The sequence below is a fragment of the Culex pipiens genome, chromosome 3 (genome assembly GCF_016801865.2).
Source record: "Culex pipiens pallens isolate TS chromosome 3, TS_CPP_V2, whole genome shotgun sequence".
Taxonomy (NCBI): Eukaryota; Metazoa; Arthropoda; class Insecta; order Diptera; family Culicidae; genus Culex; species Culex pipiens.
This window is the reverse complement of record NC_068939.1, coordinates 113,143,100-113,161,902: the sequence shown is the minus strand read 5'-3', so window position 1 is coordinate 113,161,902 and position 18,803 is coordinate 113,143,100. Positions and strand designations below refer to the sequence as shown.

Genomic DNA, 18,803 nt, shown 5'->3' with positions numbered 1-18,803 from the left:
ATCTTCAAGACAGTCGATCTTGGCGAACAGCTTGAGATCATCCGCATAGGAAAGTCGGGGTCCGCTCAGGGTAAAATTGGCGTCGTTGAAGTAGAACAAGAACACCAGCGGACCGATGTGACTGCCTTGAGCTATACCAGAGGTGGCATCGAAGCTTTCGGAAAGCGCGTCATCGATTTTTACCCGCAACGAGCGTCCCGAGAGATACGACCCGAACCATGCCAGCAGACTACCACAGAATCCGAGCTTCTCAAGTTTGGCGATGGCTATACTGTGGTTGATCTTGTCAAACGCAGCCGACAAATCTGTGTAAACGGCGTCAGTTTGAGAACGATTATCGAAGCTTTCAATAATGAACTCAGTGAAGCAGAGCAGATTCGTGGCAGTGGAACGATTTGGGAAAAATCCATGTTGATCGCTGGATAGTTCCTGGCGGCAATGGGCGAAGATGGGATCGATCACCACCAACTCGAACAATTTCGACGCGGCGCACAATGCGGAAATACCTCTGTAGTTCTCGATGTTTCTCCGGTCGCCTTTTTTGTGCACTGGAAATATGAAAGCCAGCTTCCAGGCACGCGGGAACTTTCCGGATGCGAGAGAAAGACGAAACAGGTGCAGCAGGGGCGCTAAAAGCACCGATGAGCATCGCTTTAGCAGTGTCGAGGGGATCCCGTCCGGACCTGGGGAGCTAGAGTGCTTCAGTTTGGTCACTGCTGCTGAGATGGTGTCTTCGTCGATGTCTATCGCAGCAAGAGACCTGGCGCAGCGGGGAACGTTGTTGGCAGCAGTTAGGATTTCCTCTTCGGTTAAAGGTTGATTCGATTTCAACGAAGAAGCATCTGGTGAGCAATGGCGGAAGATTCTGGATAGAAGCATTTTTTCTCGAAAAATGACCAAAATAATGGAATAAGTGGAAATAATAAAAAAAAAATGAAAATGTAAGAAACGGAAGATTAGAAACCTTCACGCCTTTCATTTGACCATTGGACTGATTTTCTGAAAAAAAATGAATTAGAAGTTTTGTTTTCACAAAAAGAGCTAAATAATTTGGAATATTTGAAAATTTTAGTCTATCTAATGAGTCTATAAAATGAGGAAATGTATAAACGGTAGCTTGGAATATTTGAACTAAATAAACAAAAGAATGTGCTTTTTATCAAGGATAAAATAAAATAAAATAATCAGCCGTGATTTTGAAAATACAGAAATTACGGAGCAAATGTAAGAAACGGTGTAGAACCCTACACGCATTACATTTATTTATTGAACTAAGAAGGAATGGAATTTAAAAAAACAGTTTTTTTTCAGACAAAAGAAAAAAATAAGAAACGGTAGATAAGAAACCTACAAGCCTTATATTTGACCATTGAAATGATTTTCTGGAGTAAATAAAATTGAAGTGTTTTCACAAGAAAAAAGTGACCCAATATAATATGGAACAATTAGTGAGTTACAGTCAGTTAAATGAAAATATGTTAGAAATGGTGGTTTGACTACCATTAAACTGATCATTATACTGAAATTTTGAATTGATCAAATATTAAAAAATGCAATGATTTTTTTAACCGAGGAATAAAAAAAAACGGCAAAATAATTAACAATTAGTTAAAGCAAAACAACTATAGCAAAGGAGAAAAGAAATAAAAGTTTTTTTCTCAAACTGAAAATACAAGAGAGAAATAATTTGGAATGATTTGAAAATTTAAGTCATTTTAGAATAATTGTACAAAACGGTAAAGTTTGAAACCAAACGCTTTTTGTTGATCATTAAACTGAGTTTCTAGTGAAAATTGAATAAAAATTATGTTTTAAATAATAAATTTAAGAACACAATAATTTAAAATGCTCCTGAAAATTAAGGACAGCTTAAAAAAAATGACGAAAGACACGCATATAATTTGTTCATAGAATTCAATAGAAGTGATTTGTTTTCACAAAAAAAAGGATAAAATCAAAAAAAATTAAATAATTTGAATTAATTGTAAACTTTAGCCAGTGTAAGGAGAAACTGTAAGAAATGGTAGCAAGAATGCATGGGTCATTGAACACAATTTCCAATCGAAAAAAAGTATCAAATAAAAAAATAATAATAATTTCAGACAATAAGTAAATATAAGTAGCGTAGCTTGGAAACCTACATGAGGTTCTGGAGAAAATCAAAAAGAATGTTTATATTTATCGAGAAAAGGAGAAAAATTATTTTAGTAATTTCTTATTTTAGTGTTTAAAGGAAATAAAATAATAATAATTTTTCTCAAACATAAAATAAACGGAAAAAAATTGGAATCATTTGGAATTTTTTTTATCAGTCGAATGAAAAAAAAGGAAAAAACGCAATTGGTACAGTATGAAGAAAAAATATCAGAGATGGTTGAAAGATAGTGCTTTGGGATTTACATGCTTTTTGTTTGATTAAGTTTTTGAAGAAATTTAATCAAAGTGACAGTTTATCAAGAGGAACTAAATAATTTGGAATAATTTTCGAAGTTTTTAATCTAAGTACTTGGAGGAAGTAAAACAAAGTGATTTTTTCTCAAGGAAAGAAAAGTGTCTAATAAATGTGAATTATTCTGAAAATTTCAGTCAGTTCAAGAAAAATGCAAGAAACGGTAGCATGGAAATTAACACGCCATATTTTTAACATTGAACAGAATTTCTGGAGAAAATTAAGTTAAAAGGGATTATCTCAATGACTTTAATTGAAATTAAAAATTTCAATTAGTTTAATGAGAAAATGTAAGTAACGATACTCTGGAAATCATTAATCTAAAATGGAAAACAATAAACAAGTGTTTGATGCATTTCTAAAAGTGAATGAGATGAAAACAACAAATAAAATAAAAATCAGTGAAATCAGAGAGAATAAAAAAAATAAGATAAGAAGAGAAAAACAGTCGAGTTTGAAAATGTTGACTGAGTTTCTGGAGAAAATATTAGTAAAAGTGTTTTATTTTTGTATTTGATAACAGGAAAAAATCAATTGGGAATAATTTTGGAAGGTTCTGATTTGCATTTATGGAGAAAATAAAATCTCAGTAAGTTTACGAAGGCAATGTAAGAAACGGTAATTTGGAAACTTATTCGCAACTTACTCGCCTTATATTGATCATTGAACTGAAATTTTTAAGGATTTCAATTTTAGTCAGCTCAAGGCAAAAATTAAAGAAACGGTAGCATGGAAGGAAATCTTTGGAAGATCAAATAGAAGTAATTATAGAGAAGAAACGCAATGAGCAAAATTAAGAGGAGTTTTAAGAGGAAATGGAAGCGTACTTTACGATTTACACGCTCTAGACTATGTTCCTGGAGGTAATAAAATTGATGTGATTTTTTCTGAAGAACAAAATAGTTTGGAATGGTTCTGAAAAAACAAAAAATCTGTCAGTTTAACGAGAAAATATAAGAAATGGTAGTTTGGAAATCAAAATGCCTAATATATTAACATTGATTGGAACTTTGAAGAAAATTAAATTAAAAGAATTTTCTTTATAAGTTTGATTAAATTTGATTACATTAGTTAATTTAGAGAGTAATGTAAGAAACGATAAACTAGAAATCAACACTTTAAAATTATAAGTAAACAAAAAAAAAATAACATTTTGGTGCATTACTATGAGTGAATGAGATGAAAACATTAAAACAAATGAATCGGAAATTGAAATCGGTGAAGATAAAATATAAGAGAAAATGGGAAGAGAACTGTCGTACTGTCCTGTCGAGTCAACTTTGAAGAAATTTGAAGTACGATGGCCTAGATTGCTAAATTCATTATAAAAATATATTCGTCTGAAAACAAATTGGGAATAATGACCAAGTGACACATATAAGGAATTAGAATGATGCGAAATAATATTAAGAATTGCAGTGAGTTTGAAGAAAAATATAAGCAACAGAATAAAAATCTTAAAATTACAAAACAATTTGAATTATTAAAATACTTTGCTATGTATTTGAGAAGATAAAATGTAAGAAATCTAGAAATCATCATCAGAAAATTGCGGGGAACAATAAAGAGTTTGAAGGATCACAAAGAGTGGATTGGGTGAAAACATTATAAATGATTAAAAAAAAAAAAATATTTAAAGTAGATTGAACAAAAGGAAAAGGAAGAGGTAATATATTGTTACTTATATATTGTTTATCAAATACACCCAAAAAAAAAAAAATTAAAAAAAAGTTTCTATGAATAGATAAAGAAAAAAAACGACAGCATAAATTTTAACGACAGGAAAAATATGTATGTTACAAAAACACGAAAAAAAGATTGAGCAGAGAAAAGATTGAGTTAGTTGGTTTAATAAAAAAAACGATGAAGTTCAAAAAAAAATTAAAATAAAATAAAGTAAACCAAAGAAAAAAAATACTACTCGAGTTTGAAAATAATAACTTTAAGGGTACACAGCAACCAAGGAAGTTGTTGTCTTCTTATTCCAAATTTGTCAAACTTACGGACCAAATCCTGCAATAACAGGATTGTAGAATTAATCAAACTTTGCTGTAAATTACTTTGTGGACAGTACAGGGGATAAATAAAAAAATATTTCGATAGAACTTGTAGTTTTGAAGATACTAAAATGTATGTAACAAAAATCTGGGTGTCAAAGCTCTGGTTGATGTGCACCGTTTGCTTACATTTTAAAACTTGGTTTAGACTTGGTCAACTGTAAAATTGGAATCTTTTGCTGCCACGTGGAATTAAATTTCGATTCATTTGACAGATATCCACAATATAAAACAAAGCATAGAATTGAGCATCAGGTACAGCATAATTACGCATAACCAGGATCTTAAAAATAGATTTTGAATAACATTGTATTTTTTTGGCGCTTCAAATTGAAATATTTGAAAATTGACAGAAACCAAAGAAAGGAAAAGAGAGTAGAGAAGGGGGATAATGTAGAGAATAAGACAAAGATAAGGAATGATGCAAAAAAAAAATAAACTTGATTGATTAAATTATCAAATGAAAAATATGTAATAGATATAAACTATGACCGTTTCAAATGTTAGAGCCGAAATTCGATTGTTACGACGACGCACACGACGCGAGTGCAACCTCGTGTGTCATGAAAAGGGTCAGCAACGCATGTATGGCTGTTTGAGTGTGAGTGCTTCGTCTAGGTTGGGTATGTCTGCGCAACGTGAAGCGTTGGAAAAGAAAGAGAGAGAAATTGAAGAGAGCGGTTAAGACCGATGGTTGCGAAGCAAGGCTGTATATCAGTGAGTGAGTGAGAGAGTCAGAGATAACGATTTTGACAACCGCACTACTACACACTCAATCGCGAGTACCTTAGGTAGAAAGCCATGGTTGCGAAGCTAATGAACGTCGGCAAAACGTCGGTTCGGAAACGCGCGGCGCTTGAGCGTGTGTGGGTGTGCTTGAACCGATCGGGTCGTAAGACTTTCGTCGGGGACGACAGGTCTTCAGTCTGGTTTGTAAATTTGCAGAAAATGGTCGTTTGACGACATTTTAAGTTTACCAGTTTTGAGTTTTTAGTTTACTACACATCAGAAACGTTGCTGTAACACGTTTACAACTATCTGGCGATTGTTGCCAATCGCTTCGTTGCAGTGCGCTTTTTTTGTCTCCAGAAGTGTTGCGTAAATGTTGCCACAGCAATTTTGGATTGTTTTGAATTAGTTGCAAATAAGGCTTGGCAACAGTAATTGCTGCTTGGGCGGCTATGTTCGGCGCTGAGAGTTTCAATGAAGAGAGAAGAGCCGTTGTATTTGAGGCATGAATATTCAGGCGAGATAATTGTAGATGCTGAGAGCTGATATTTTGATATTTTAACAACCCTGATCCGCTGCATCTCATTCACTAGTGGTTCAATTTTCAATGTTTTTTTGTAGGAAATTGTAGGAAGTTTTCTGAACTTAATTTTTTTTCAGGAATGGACAATCATTGACAGTATATTAAAAAGTAAGAAAAACCGGAATTTATTGGACAAAATTTAACCTTGCATATTAATTATTAAGTCCTATATTAAATCCATTCCCGGGTTTGGTGGAGAATTGATCATATTTTTTTTAAATTAAAAATATTTTTCCCGTGTCCCAAAGCCCTGTATGTGCTATGTACTGTACTTTAAAAAGTGATGATGGACTTCAACTGAATTGATTAAAAAAAATTAAGATGTCGTTAGCATACAACGTAAATAAAAAAAAAGGATTTTAACCGGGTAATGTGGACTGAATTTGGGTGGACTGAATTTGGGTTCAAAACAAATAAAATATTACCTTGAAAACGGCATATTTTTAATTCGCCTAAATCAAGGGCTACAAAACATGCGAGTTAACAAGTTTGATCGATCAAATTCCTAATCCACATCACAGCATTTCCAAATCATAAAAATAACCCAAATCAGCACAGTTCATCGGTGACGGCGCATTCATATCCAATCGCTGAGGAGAAAAAAATCATCTTTTCAGCATATTTCGTGGAAGTCTCTCGCTGCGACAGCTCGATTTGTTTTCCAATAAACCCACGAGGTCCCATCGAGATCTCGGTAGCCGGTCCCCTTGGCAAGAGGAAGCGCGTTTCACCGAACACCAGAGTGCCAATTTTGACTTTCCACGTGGCACACCGTAGCGGGCCCAAATACTTCATCCCTGCTGTGCTCAAATAAACGCCACCACGCCGAGCCGGTTGGTTGTTGGTTTTCCGCTAACCCTTGACGTTTTGTAGCAATAGAAATGATTCAAAGCAGATAATAACAACCTCTGGATTGTAGCCATGAAAGATCGAATAAATTTTCAAAAAAATACAAAAAACCTGATAAGTTATTTAAAAAAAAAAAACTTGAAAACGCTAAACCAACAAGACACTCGAGGGTTAACGCAGGTAGGTTGTGTCGCTTCGAAGAAATAGAAATGTCGTTTTCTGTCTCCGCAGGAAAAATAAATTCGGCCATCCGTAAACATCAGCCCAAGTGGAAGCAAATGTCAATAAAGAAGGACAAACCAACCAACCAACCAGACCAGACCAAACCCAACCAGGTAGAAGTTGGCATAGACGATTGTGGGAGTGGGAGTTCAGAGCCGGAGTCATCTAATAAGCAAGTAATCACCACACACACACACATACAAATGGCGGAAGGTGGTTCTTTTCCCGGGGAGGGGGACCCCAGGAGCATCCACCCTCCCGGATACCGGAACCGGAAGTTGAGGAGAGGGAGAAAGGGGAGCGGGATAAGGTGACAATCCGTTCGTCATCACGGGAAAGCTTTCTCCGAAGAACCAATATAGATGGAAAATATGTCAACCTTTTGCTTCCGGCTGAGCGCGCTCAACCAATCTGTCGTGTGTTTTAAAATGAAGACATCAAATCAAAAGGGTGAGTGGGCCATGGATTGGTCGATTGAATTAATTTGAATGTTTATTGGGCTTTTATAAACATCATTTTGAAGTTCTCTAAAACTTCGCAAATCGCAAATTTCACCATATATTATATTTATTTGTGTGCAACTTTGTCCATCCTTGTGTCCTAGTAAACAATCTTGCATCATTAGTTTCTTCATTCAGGTCTCCATACAAATTTGGGGGCTTTCCATAGAAAACTGCTTTGAATGCATTCGAAAATTTGTATCTCGAGAAGGGATTTTCAAATCGATTTGGTGACTTCGGACTACAGCGTCATTCCGTTTTTGGCACCACGAGTCTTCCAAATGTTCTGCTTGTCTTTAAAAAAAAGTTTTTTTTTAAATAGCCTTTTATCACAAAAACAAGACTATCTTCGATATTTTTTTCATTTTCTAGTATTGAGTTAGACTAAAAGTGCCAAGCTACAGGGTATGACGGAAGTTTATTTTTTGGTCAAGTTATGCTAGTTATGCACCTCCTATCATTACATTTTGCCTATCTATTTTTTTTCATGTTTTTAAAGTAACTTCTCCAATTTTTTGCATGATCAAAAATTGGTTGAAAAATGGATTTTTGGCGATTTTTAAATCGAAGCCCGTCTAAAGGCGGGGTTGGGTTGTAGAGGGTTAAAAAAATAAATAAATATTACAAAAAAAAAAATATTCAAGTTCTACCCAATTGACCTACATTTAAAATCGATGATATGTTGGAAATCGTTGGAATAACAAAAGTGAAACTCTTGTGATTTTTTCCAACTTTTTGAAAAATATAATGTATTCCAGATTTTTTAAGTTGGGACTAACATTACAGTAGGACCAAATAATGTGACTTAAACTCTTATGTGACAAAAAGTTGTTAAATTATTCAACTAACTATTCAGCCATTCCACGTCAAACAGGAAGTCTCCAAATCAAAAGTGCTCCGATTTGGCTCAAGTTTGGAGTGGAGGTTCTTTGGCCCAAATAATCGAGAAATTAAAAGTGAGAGTGTGTGCAACATGGAGTTAAACTTTCTGTGAAGTTGCCGTGAAGATTACCATGGCACTTTGAAAAGATTAACTCCATGTTGCACGCATATACTCTCACTTTTTATTTCTCGATTAGACCCGTATTTTTTTGTTTGGCGTTTAGGGTGGTTCTATCCGAAATAGGGTGGTCCAAAAAATTGCGTTTTTCGTCGATTTTCGCAAAAACCACATTTTAATTTTTAATCAATTTTGGAGCGCCACAATTCAAAAGAAAGGTTATTAGTTGGGCTTTTAAGGAAAAATATGTTGAGGTCCAAAAAAACTAGCTGAATATTTGAAAAGGTCCTATGAAAATTTCATTTGCCGAATTCAAGGTCTCGGGACCAAAGAGCCCATGTCTGAAAATATTTTTCCCTGATTCCTTGTAATATTTTACATAACATATAAAAAAATTGCGAATATCCATTAAGACGTTTCGGAGATACAATTTTTTTAACATAAAAACTGAGTTTTTCGACGCGCCGCGCGCAAAAACGGGAAAATGACGAAAACAGGTAAAAATCAACTTTTTTCACTGAAACTGCGATAACATTAAAATTTCAGCGATGGTACCAAAAGTTGCGTCTTTCAATTACGAAAATCAACGAAAAACGCAATTTTGAATAGTCCTGACCAAAACCTTTGCTGAAGACACCAAATCGATCAGAAAATCCCTTCTCGAGGTACAGATTTTAGATTGTTTTTATATCAATTTTCCACGCACAGCCTGCAAATTTGTATGGAAACTTGTATGAAGAAACTAATGATGCAAGCTGGTTTATTCGGACGTATGGAATTGAATGACAAAGGATATTTTTTTTTTGCGAAATTCTAGGAAACTGGTCGACAAAACAAGGCTTTCAAGTGATTAAAAATAATTCAAAAAAAAACCTACTCTTAATAAAGTAGGCTTAGGGATATTTCACGTTAGAAAATGAAATTTTCACGGGGACCCTAATTCAAAAAATATATTTTTTTACGCAGCTGCACTGCCCATGTTCGCATAAATGTCCCATATGCAAAAACAGCAAGCTGAGAAAAACGCATTTGAAGTTTGTCCCACACATAAGGCTACGTGTTAAGTTTTCGTGAAAAAAGTGGATTTCCTCCAGATTTCTAGAACAAAGTACTGCATGTTATAGGCATTTCTGAAAGAGTACACGATGTTGAACCAAACTGCATCATTGACTAAAAAACGATGAAAATGCATATGGGACATTTATGCGATCATGGGCAGGCTGCACTCTGCTAAAATAACTTAAAAAGCCTAATGTTAAACATGCATTTTAAACTATATTTTGTTTAAACCATCAATAAACTTTTAGTTATCATGAGACTTAGTTATTTCAAATTGAAAATGTCTAGTTTTAGTGGGACCCTCATATTAAATCCTTAAATTTTGTTGGATTTTTGCCTTCCTCACCTTACTGAGGAAAGGCTATAAAATCACTCGAAAACGAAATTCTCAATTTGACCTCCTAGATCCACCTTCATGTATACAAATCGACTCAGAATCAAATTCTGAGGAAATGTATGTGTGTGTGGTGGGATGTTGATCAAAAAAATTGGCACTGGATTATCTCGGCACTGGCTGAACCGATTTGGACCGTTCTGGTCTCATTCGATCCATCTTGGGGTCCCATAAGTCGCTATTGAAAATTATAAAGTTTAGTTTAGTACTTCAAAAGTTATGTTAAAAAACAATTTTAGCAAAAGTCCGGAAGATTGTAAAAAGGGTGGTTTTTGTAAGAAACCCCGTCATGTTATACATTTTTAGAAAGGTATTCAAAAGACCTTTCAAACGAGTTCAATAGATTGGAGATCTGATAACCCTATCAAAAGTTGTAAGCACAACCCTGAATTATGAAGATCTGACTACCCAATCTGATGGTATGAATAATGAATCAAGTTGATAGAACACTGAAAGGTCCGCCCTTTTGTATCTATTTTGGAATGCATTACCCTCTAAATGTGAGGAAGGCACCAAGTCAGAATGCATAAAAAACTGATAAAATATAAATAGCTGATACAAAAAGCAAACAAAATCCAATTTAAAAAATAATCAGCGAAATTCGGCGTTCTACAATCTATTGTATCGTCATCTGGGCAAACCGGGACAGTTGGGGCGAATTGGAACAGCTGTTTAGCCGGGTTATTGCACTATATTCAGATATTTTTGATTGGTTACGGTTAGGACAGATATAGATCAACTAAATAAGTACATCGATTTCCTAATTTAAAGCTTTTTAATTCTTTAGAAGTCCTGTCCCTATTCAGACTGTAGTTCCGATTGACCTCAGTAAATGGTACTCATTCCGAAAATTTCTTTGATTTGATTTCATCTTCTTTTTGACCTAAAACAGATATTAAAAATTGCGTTGGTTATCGACCAAAAACTTCAAAACATATATTTAAAAAAATGAAAAAAATATGTTTTTTGCTTTCAGATTTAGCCAATATGGTCACCGGGAATCAGCCATAACCGAAAAAAATACTTATTTGAGTCCCCGTCAACTAAACCAATCGAATTGTTCACGGTTGCATTCGACAGGTATTTCGATACTTTTTATATCAATTCAAAGACTAGGTATTTTATGTTTAAACGATGTCATTTTACTCGACGCCGTCGTGCTAACTTGTCGTACGTGCATTTCGGGCCAAATTGAGTTAAAAACGCCATTTTATGAGCTCACAATGCCTCATCTTTTGACCTTCACAGATCCCCAAAATTTTGATTTCAATCCTGAGGTATTCAATGAAAACCAAAAAAGCTCCGAAAATTTTTGTCACTTTTCATATGAAAGTAGTTTCAATCTTGTCGTGCTATCTCCATGAAAATGGATGTAAGTGCAACAACTGGCCAAAGGAATTTTAGGTCAGAACGCGTTTGACGCACGTACAAGTTAGACTACCGTATACATTTGTAATTATAACTCGGGACTCCAGCAACCAACTTCAATCAAACTTCGGGACAATGCACAGAATGGTCAGCCAAACAAAACGTGTTTGTTATTGTTTACATTGCGTGCTCTCGTTTTTGTTTATTTAAGGTCAAACATTAAAACGCGTTTTTCTCGGAACGTCGCAATGGCGGGTGCGACAAGATAGCACGACGACGTCGAGTTGATCCCTAAAACTCATTGACAATATTCAAAACAATTTCCAGATTCCCAATGGAGTCATATTGACCGATCCCGGTTAGCCAGGAACCAGCTTGATCATATTGAAGAAACTTCATCGTGATATTAGTTCGCTGGAAGGGGGGATGCGTAGTCTGGTTGCTTTGTGTTCATTTTCGTTTCTTTTGCTGATTGATTGATACAATCGAAGAAGTCCTTTCTATGTCATCGTTGCTCGAAAGGCACGCTGACGGTTTAAGTCATCTGGGTAATCGTGGTGTTAAGCTACATGTATTTTGTATTTGAAATAACTATACGCGAGTGATTTGGTGTGTAAAATAAAAATACCTTCCCATACCCGGGCAGACGGTAATAACAAAATTCATGTCATTTCAATAACAGATTTTGTTAAAATAACAAAAACTGTTATTGAATATTCTTGCAAATAAATTTTGGAAGAAAAAATAATAACAGTTTCTGTTATTTTAACAAACAATGTTATCGGGATGATATTCAATTGGAAATGTGGAATAAGATAATAATAACAGTTTACGTTATGTTTTACCATTTGATTCCATAATAACAGGAACTGTTATTGGTTTGATATTCCATTGGAAATATGTAATAAGATCATAATAACGGTTTCAGTTATTTTTTTACATTTTATTGTATAATAACAGGAACTGTTATTGGTTTGCTATTCCATTGAAAATGAGGAATAAGACGATAATAACAGTTTAAGTTATGTTTTTCATACCCGACCCGAGCATGAGGTAACAGAAAAATATCACTTTTTGTTTATTGTAACTATTAAATGGCATAAAAACAATTGGCATTTATCAAAATCTGTTTGATTTTTGTTGATGTTGTTTAAATAAAAAATGTTTTCTCTATGTTATTTAGATTTTTTAGGCTAAAAAAAATAATCGTTTAAGATTTTATTCGACGTAGTTAATTGTCTTATGCCCAAAGCTGTTTGTTCAGCTTTAAAATAGTAAATGGTTAAATTTTATGACATTTATTACATTTTTAAGGTTTTACTTTACATATTTCACTTTAATAAATGTTCCAGCTTTATTGAGTCCTAAACTTTTGAATAATCAGCTGCAGCAATCGATTTATTCTGACGGAAGTGATTAACGAAGGCCGCTGGGCCGGTCGCCGTTTTTACGACGATTACTTCGTGATGACGCTAGGTGACTTTCGTCAAGCAAAGATCGTCCTTTTACTAGCAAAAAGGAAGCGGTGGTAACTTCCGGTACGGGTAGTATTTTCCAACGAGCCCTCGCAGTTGCTATTGTCGGCGGTGACTTATGGAAAGTAAAGCGGGTCACGCGAGAAACGCTGTCCCACTTCCGAAACAGGCACTGTTGACTTAGGCCCACATCAACGCCACCTTGGAATCATCCTGAAAGAAGCGATATTTTGTCATGAACATTTCTGGAGCATCACGTGGAGGAATAACACCTACCGAACCAAACGTCTCCAACGTGTTCAGTGGCCGTGCTGGTGTCTCGTGCGTTAGTCACTGGGTTAAAGCCGACGATCGAGAGTGCCGTGGACAGCCCGAGCTTGCACGACTAAAATTGTAAGGTTGGCGCGGAATGCGGAATTGACTGATCCCGAACGAAAAGCAGATTTGTGGCGCGCTTAATCCGTCCCTCGGCCATGTTCGTTAAGCGCCAGCTCTTGCGCCAACTCCTGGTTGCACAGTCCGATACAGAACGATTCGTTCAATACCAAACTTAATCCGGAACTGCCAGCGTAGGTTCGTTACAAATCAGCAGAATGACTTGGCCGGTCCAGTTACGCTCTAAAGTTCAGCGTTTAACCTGTAAAATATCTGTAAAAACAAATCATAGTTAAAAATTAAATAAAATCTTTATTAAACATTGTTGAAACTCACCTGCTGCACGATTTTTTTTAAATCTCTAGTGAAGGAGGCTCGTGTAGTCCAAAACTGGCACCAACCGTACACGCTCCTTCTAGAACTATTTTCCTCTTTCCGGGACCAGGTACGGCAGCACCATCTTCAAAAAGGGCAGTTTTTAACAATCTTCCGGTCGTGTTTAACTACTTGTTCCGGCATCCTGATCAGACATTTATCAGCATCACATTTGGTGCGGTGCTGGCTGCTCACGGTACTCGATCATCTCCTGCAGGGCGCACCATCGTCAAGTGGCTCGGCAGCAAGCGCAGCTCCTGGACAAAAAGTTCCGCTCTTTCCGTCCCCGTTGCAGCATTATTCCATCGTTTCGATTTCATTCAACTTGAGCATGAATAACAACGACCGAAAACTTGCACTGCAGTTGCCGACTGTCCGTCTTTTGTTGTTATTATTGTTTGATGACCAAACTTTGTTCCTGTTCCCGCGTCACGTAATAAAAGAACGCCACCTTGGTGGCATGCAACTTACAATGCACTTTACTTGCATGCGATATTGCACTGATCGATTTAATCGATTCATTCAGCTTCAAATCGACCAGTAGGTTCTGTCGCAAATGACGTACCTAACATTCTAGCATAAATAATTATTATGATAAACAAACATATTATGCAAATAACGAGCAAAACTAGAGAACTTATTCTGCGGTTTTGATAACTTCCGATTCACAATGTAAACATTGGGATCATCATCTTATAAACACATTCTTTAAACGTGTATTGGAATGCGCGAGATTTAGTTGTAATTATAATTTTATTTGGCTACGATAAGTTTAACTAACCTTTTTTATCAGGTTTTAAGCGGTAGTTACAAATAACCGATATTGAATTTTCACACAGATCGGGGGGAAAAAAAAAAAAATCTAAATTTTATTGTATAACTAAAAGCGCAATGCGTCATTTGTGGAAGCTCCCACCCTGTCAAAACATTGAGCGGTCGGTCGGTCGCGAGCCGTTCGCAGCAGGCGCTGAGATTGCGCATTTTGTTTTGATGTTTGTTTCGTTGCGAACAAGTTGCGGTGGGTTGGTGCCTAGGAGGCGCGAGTGCTTTCGTGTTTTTGTGCGTGAAGTCGCTGGAAAATAAGAAGAAGGAAAACTTTTGTTTTTGGTGATCGCGTTTCCTTGGGTGATTTCCCGCGTCTGCTTACGGGGCAATCGAGGCAAATTCCGTTTCGATTGGGCATCACTGCGCCGCGACGGGTGATTTTAGATGACGGAGAAAAAAACTGAGGTGGAAAAAACAAACCGTGTGTTTTGTTTTGGTTAAGGTTTTCGCGAATTGAATGTGTTTTTGCGAGTTGAAAATCGCGACTCAGCAAGTAGAGTTTTCGCGTCGACAGCTGTTTGTTGGTGACAGGTTCGTTTCGCGGAGGGAAGAGAGACGAAGCCAGCAGGTTAATTCCATGTTTATTAAATAAATTTTGTCAATTCCATCAAAGTATCAGTCTCCTCTGCTTTAATTGAAACGTGGTGCCGATCGATCTAAATCCGTACATCACCACTTAAATTTCCTTTATTCACAGGCACCGGGATCAGCCATCCGGAGTGCAGTTGCGAAGCTGCGTAAGCACTGGCCCAGCATCATCTGAGAATTCGGAACTCCCGAGCCAGCTGGAAACAAAAAATTTCGGTGGGGACAATTTTTCCTTTTTGACCGGAAGCGGCGCTTGTTGAGGGGATCCCAAATTGGCGTTGTTAGGTTGGAACCGTTAAGAATTTTGCTATTTTCAGTCAGATACGTATGTGTTTTTTAATCCCTTTATATTCGTAGTAACTTTTAACAGGAGCGAAAACCTTGCTGTAAACAAAACAGTTCTTGGTTGATACACGAAAAGTGATTGTTTACCTTTTTTGGACCTCAGCGAACGTCAAACCATACTAAATTGCTACCGGGATCCTTTTCAGAGCGAGTCGGGAAAAAGATCGGCAGCAAATTGTACTGATTTGGACGTTAGCTGAGGGTGGGCGAAAGGTTTCGTTATGTTAAGTTTGCAAAAAATCCCATTGCTCGAGTGACCGTTTAAGAATGGGCTAGGCAGCTCTTTACAGTCAAGGTCTAGTGGAAATTTTACTACGAGTTTAACTCTCTGCTGCCAAGATTTTCAACTCGTTTTTATTCTCTAATCTGGAGGTTATTCTGAGCAATCGCTAATTAAATTAGCTTTTGTTGTTACTTGAAAATTACTGCATTTTTATGTGACTATAAATATATCCAAAAACCGTAGCAAATTGAATTAGGGAAAAAATATGCAATTTTCTAAACTTTAGCAAAGCACAAAGTAAACAGTTCAAATCACTAAACCCCATAATTTTCTGAGTGATTGATACTTTGTGTTTTTCTTTTTTTCATTTCGCAGTACAAACTCACCGACCATGTACATCGTTGGAGATATACACTTTGAATTTATTCATTTGACGGTTAAACTTAATTCAATAATTAAAAAAATGCTTACAAATTACAATTATATTTACTTTTTAGATCATTTACATCAAAAACAGTACGCGGGAACGGCAGTGTAAGGTATGTTTAGAAAATATGTCAAAGTGAACATATCACTTTTATTTCAATCAATTGGACTCCTGAAGTTATGCTTATTGTAGATTAATGGAGGATGCTTTTCAAAATTCGATAAATTTTAACAAAAATAAACCAAGCAATTTGAATCTTCTGTCGTTATGATCACCTGACTTATACTTAACAAAATAAGCCGGTTGAAAACTTGTTATATGCTTTGCGGGTCCGGTGGTGAACCGTTGAATGTGGTGCCCTCTCACCCAGTTGGCCTTTTTTCTATCAGTCGTCCCATGTGGCATTTTTTGCGACGAGATTTGTCTAATCACGCCTGAGCTCTTTCCATGTGAAAAAATAACTAACACTTTTTGTTATGTCAAATCAATCCATAAACATAACAGTTTTTTGTTATTTGGGTGCTCCCCATCCCCGCTCAGATAACTAACCTTGTTATTTTATTGTTCTGGATTCTATGTTGTTAGTATGTTATTGCAAAACGCGCAATTACAAAATTTAAGGTTATTTTTCGAACAAATCTTTGTTATGGAAATTTGTTATTTTAACAACTAATCCGATCATCCCAATAACGGATTTTGATCTTCTCACAATATCAAAAACTGACCTTCCCAAGTTATTTCCGTCTGCTCGGGTAGCATCGTAGCTCGGAAGGCATCGAAAAGCCAATACCTAATCCTAATAACCCAACAAAATATTATTCCCGTGATGCTTGAAGGAGGTGCTGTGAATTCAACGGTGTCAACAGGTACAAAATGCTGTAAACAAACCGTTTTAAAAAAGTTCATCTATCTAACAAAATTGTCAAATGGATGAATTGTTTCAATAAAAGACTGAAGTTAATTTCGTGTGGTTATGTGGATCAAAAATGCATACCAAGGTAGTTGAACTATAAAATTAATTATTTTTGAAAAAGATTTTTACCCCAACCCAACCCATCTATTTCTTCGAACTCCCTCAATCTCAACTTCCTTGATGATTCCAATTTAGCCTTCAAATGAGATGCGTAAAAGCATATGTGTGCTTCTGTAATTGCGAATGTTTGTGTTGTGCATTCGGAAAGCACACACGACCTTGTTTACATGTAGACACACTCACACATTCTCACAGCTTTTCCGTAGCCTTCATTTGGGAGATTGCTCCTCAGTCTATTACCTCAGCCAGTACCCTTAACCCCTCTGACAAACCAAGAAACCAATAAAGGAAACTTTCTTGATTATGGTAGTGAATTTGCTTTTTCCCCGTCCTCCAACTTCAGTTCTCGGGGGTTCGGGAAATAGGAGCCACCTTTCTTTAGTTTTCCCCTTCGCTCCTTTTTGGTTGGATCGGGGGTGCTTCATTTGCTAAAGTAGTTTTCCGTGTAGCGCACACACTCACACAATCATAGCAGAACAGATCAGGGTGGGAGTGGGAAAAATTTTGATGGAAAATTACCGGTGAGAAAGGGTGTGGGAGTGTGTGTGTGTGTGTGTGAAGATAGTTTTGATGGAGTGTTGGTGGGGCCTCCAAGGAGAAAGTTTTCCAGCGAAAAGGTGAGGCCTAATGAGTATGAGCCCACTTCCAACCGGTTTTGCGATCGACGCAATTTTGAATAGTGCCCAAAGGAGGTACGAAAGGTGGTCGGGTTCTCTCAAACGCCCGCTGCCGGATGTGCGGAACCGTGGTGGGACGCAATTATCTTGCCCCGGGAGCTGAGAATTGTTTGTGGAAGTTTGGCAATTAAAGCGCTTTTGCCAAAGTGTGATTATTGGCAACTGAGGCCTTTCAAAAGTATTGGGGTCGAATTTAAGACGAGGGATTTTCACTTTATAATGAATGGATGATTTTAATGGTAATTGGAAGTTCACGGATATACCTGACGGTAAAGAAACTTGTTTCGAGTTTGTGTCAATACCAATTGACTCAAATTTATTTTAACACACTTTGTAACAGTTATTCAACTCATCAAAAAAAACACCCAAAGGTTAAAGTCCGATGAACTGCGTTCAAAAAAACAATCCTGCAAAGTTGGTCCACCAAAGCACCAAGCTGAAAAAATAGAAGCCTCGTCCATCTCGTGGCAGCTCTACAGAAAACATCGCATGCATAATGTAAGCTCAATTTGTCCCTCATCACCGGGGAGCTCCGGGGCCAGCATAGAGCTTCTGCCTGCTGCTCTTTTCACCTCCGTGGCCATCACCCGGCGACCCAGAAAAAAAACAGATCGAAAACGATACTCTGCTGATGCCCGGTAAATGGCCGGTCCATCAGACGAGGACGCCCCCACCACCAACGCTAAATCCGGCTGGCCTGTTGATGATTTTCGGGGGAAAAAATCTGCACATTTTCATGAGTGCTGGGCCCCGGTTAGTCAGTTGGAAGAGTTTCCCAAAGTGGTCTATTCCCTTGCGAGGGCCAGCTTTTGGCCGTGACATTCAAAGTTGGTGGCATGGCTTTTTTGTTGTGTTGCTTCAGTGTGGGGGTGGAACAGGACATTTAACTGCTCTGTCAACCTTTCCGGAGAGCTGGTTGGGCGCGTTTTAAATCCTGGGAAACGGTGAGATTTAGTGAAGCAATAGGAGCAGAGTTTTGTAGCAAACGGCAAGATTTACATAAAATGTGTTAGAAATTCTTTGAAAATAGGCTTGGATTTCATTTTGTTGACAACATATCAGGTCGTTGACTGAGGCCTTTCAAAAGTATTTTTTTTTTATATCAGGTCGTTACAGTTTTACAGAATTTTACTAATTTGATGGCTGACTTAAACTAATAAGGTTTCAATAAGTAAGATTAACTTAAACTATTTTTTTTTTGTTGAGGTTAACCTATTTTTTTTGTCCTCACTAGTTTATAAGTTGCATAT

General features: G+C 36.7%; 1 protein-coding gene and 1 long non-coding RNA gene across 4 annotated transcripts in view; both read right to left on the bottom strand.

Annotated features, from left to right (window-relative positions):
• The window catches only part of LOC120426607 (zwei Ig domain protein zig-8-like), a 772,331-nt gene that overhangs the window by 208,327 nt on the left and 545,201 nt on the right, over positions 1-18,803 (bottom strand). The gene's annotated exons all lie outside the window — the stretch shown is intronic.
• Positions 12,740-14,104, bottom strand: LOC120426608 (uncharacterized). Of its 2 annotated transcripts, XR_005606723.2 has the most exons (3): positions 13,397-14,018; positions 12,962-13,333; positions 12,740-12,898 (listed from the first exon to the last, which is right to left on the bottom strand). It is a non-coding gene; the product is annotated as an uncharacterized LOC120426608 (long non-coding RNA). The 2 variants fall into 2 exon arrangements; XR_005606722.2 differs by having other exon boundaries at positions 12,962-14,104.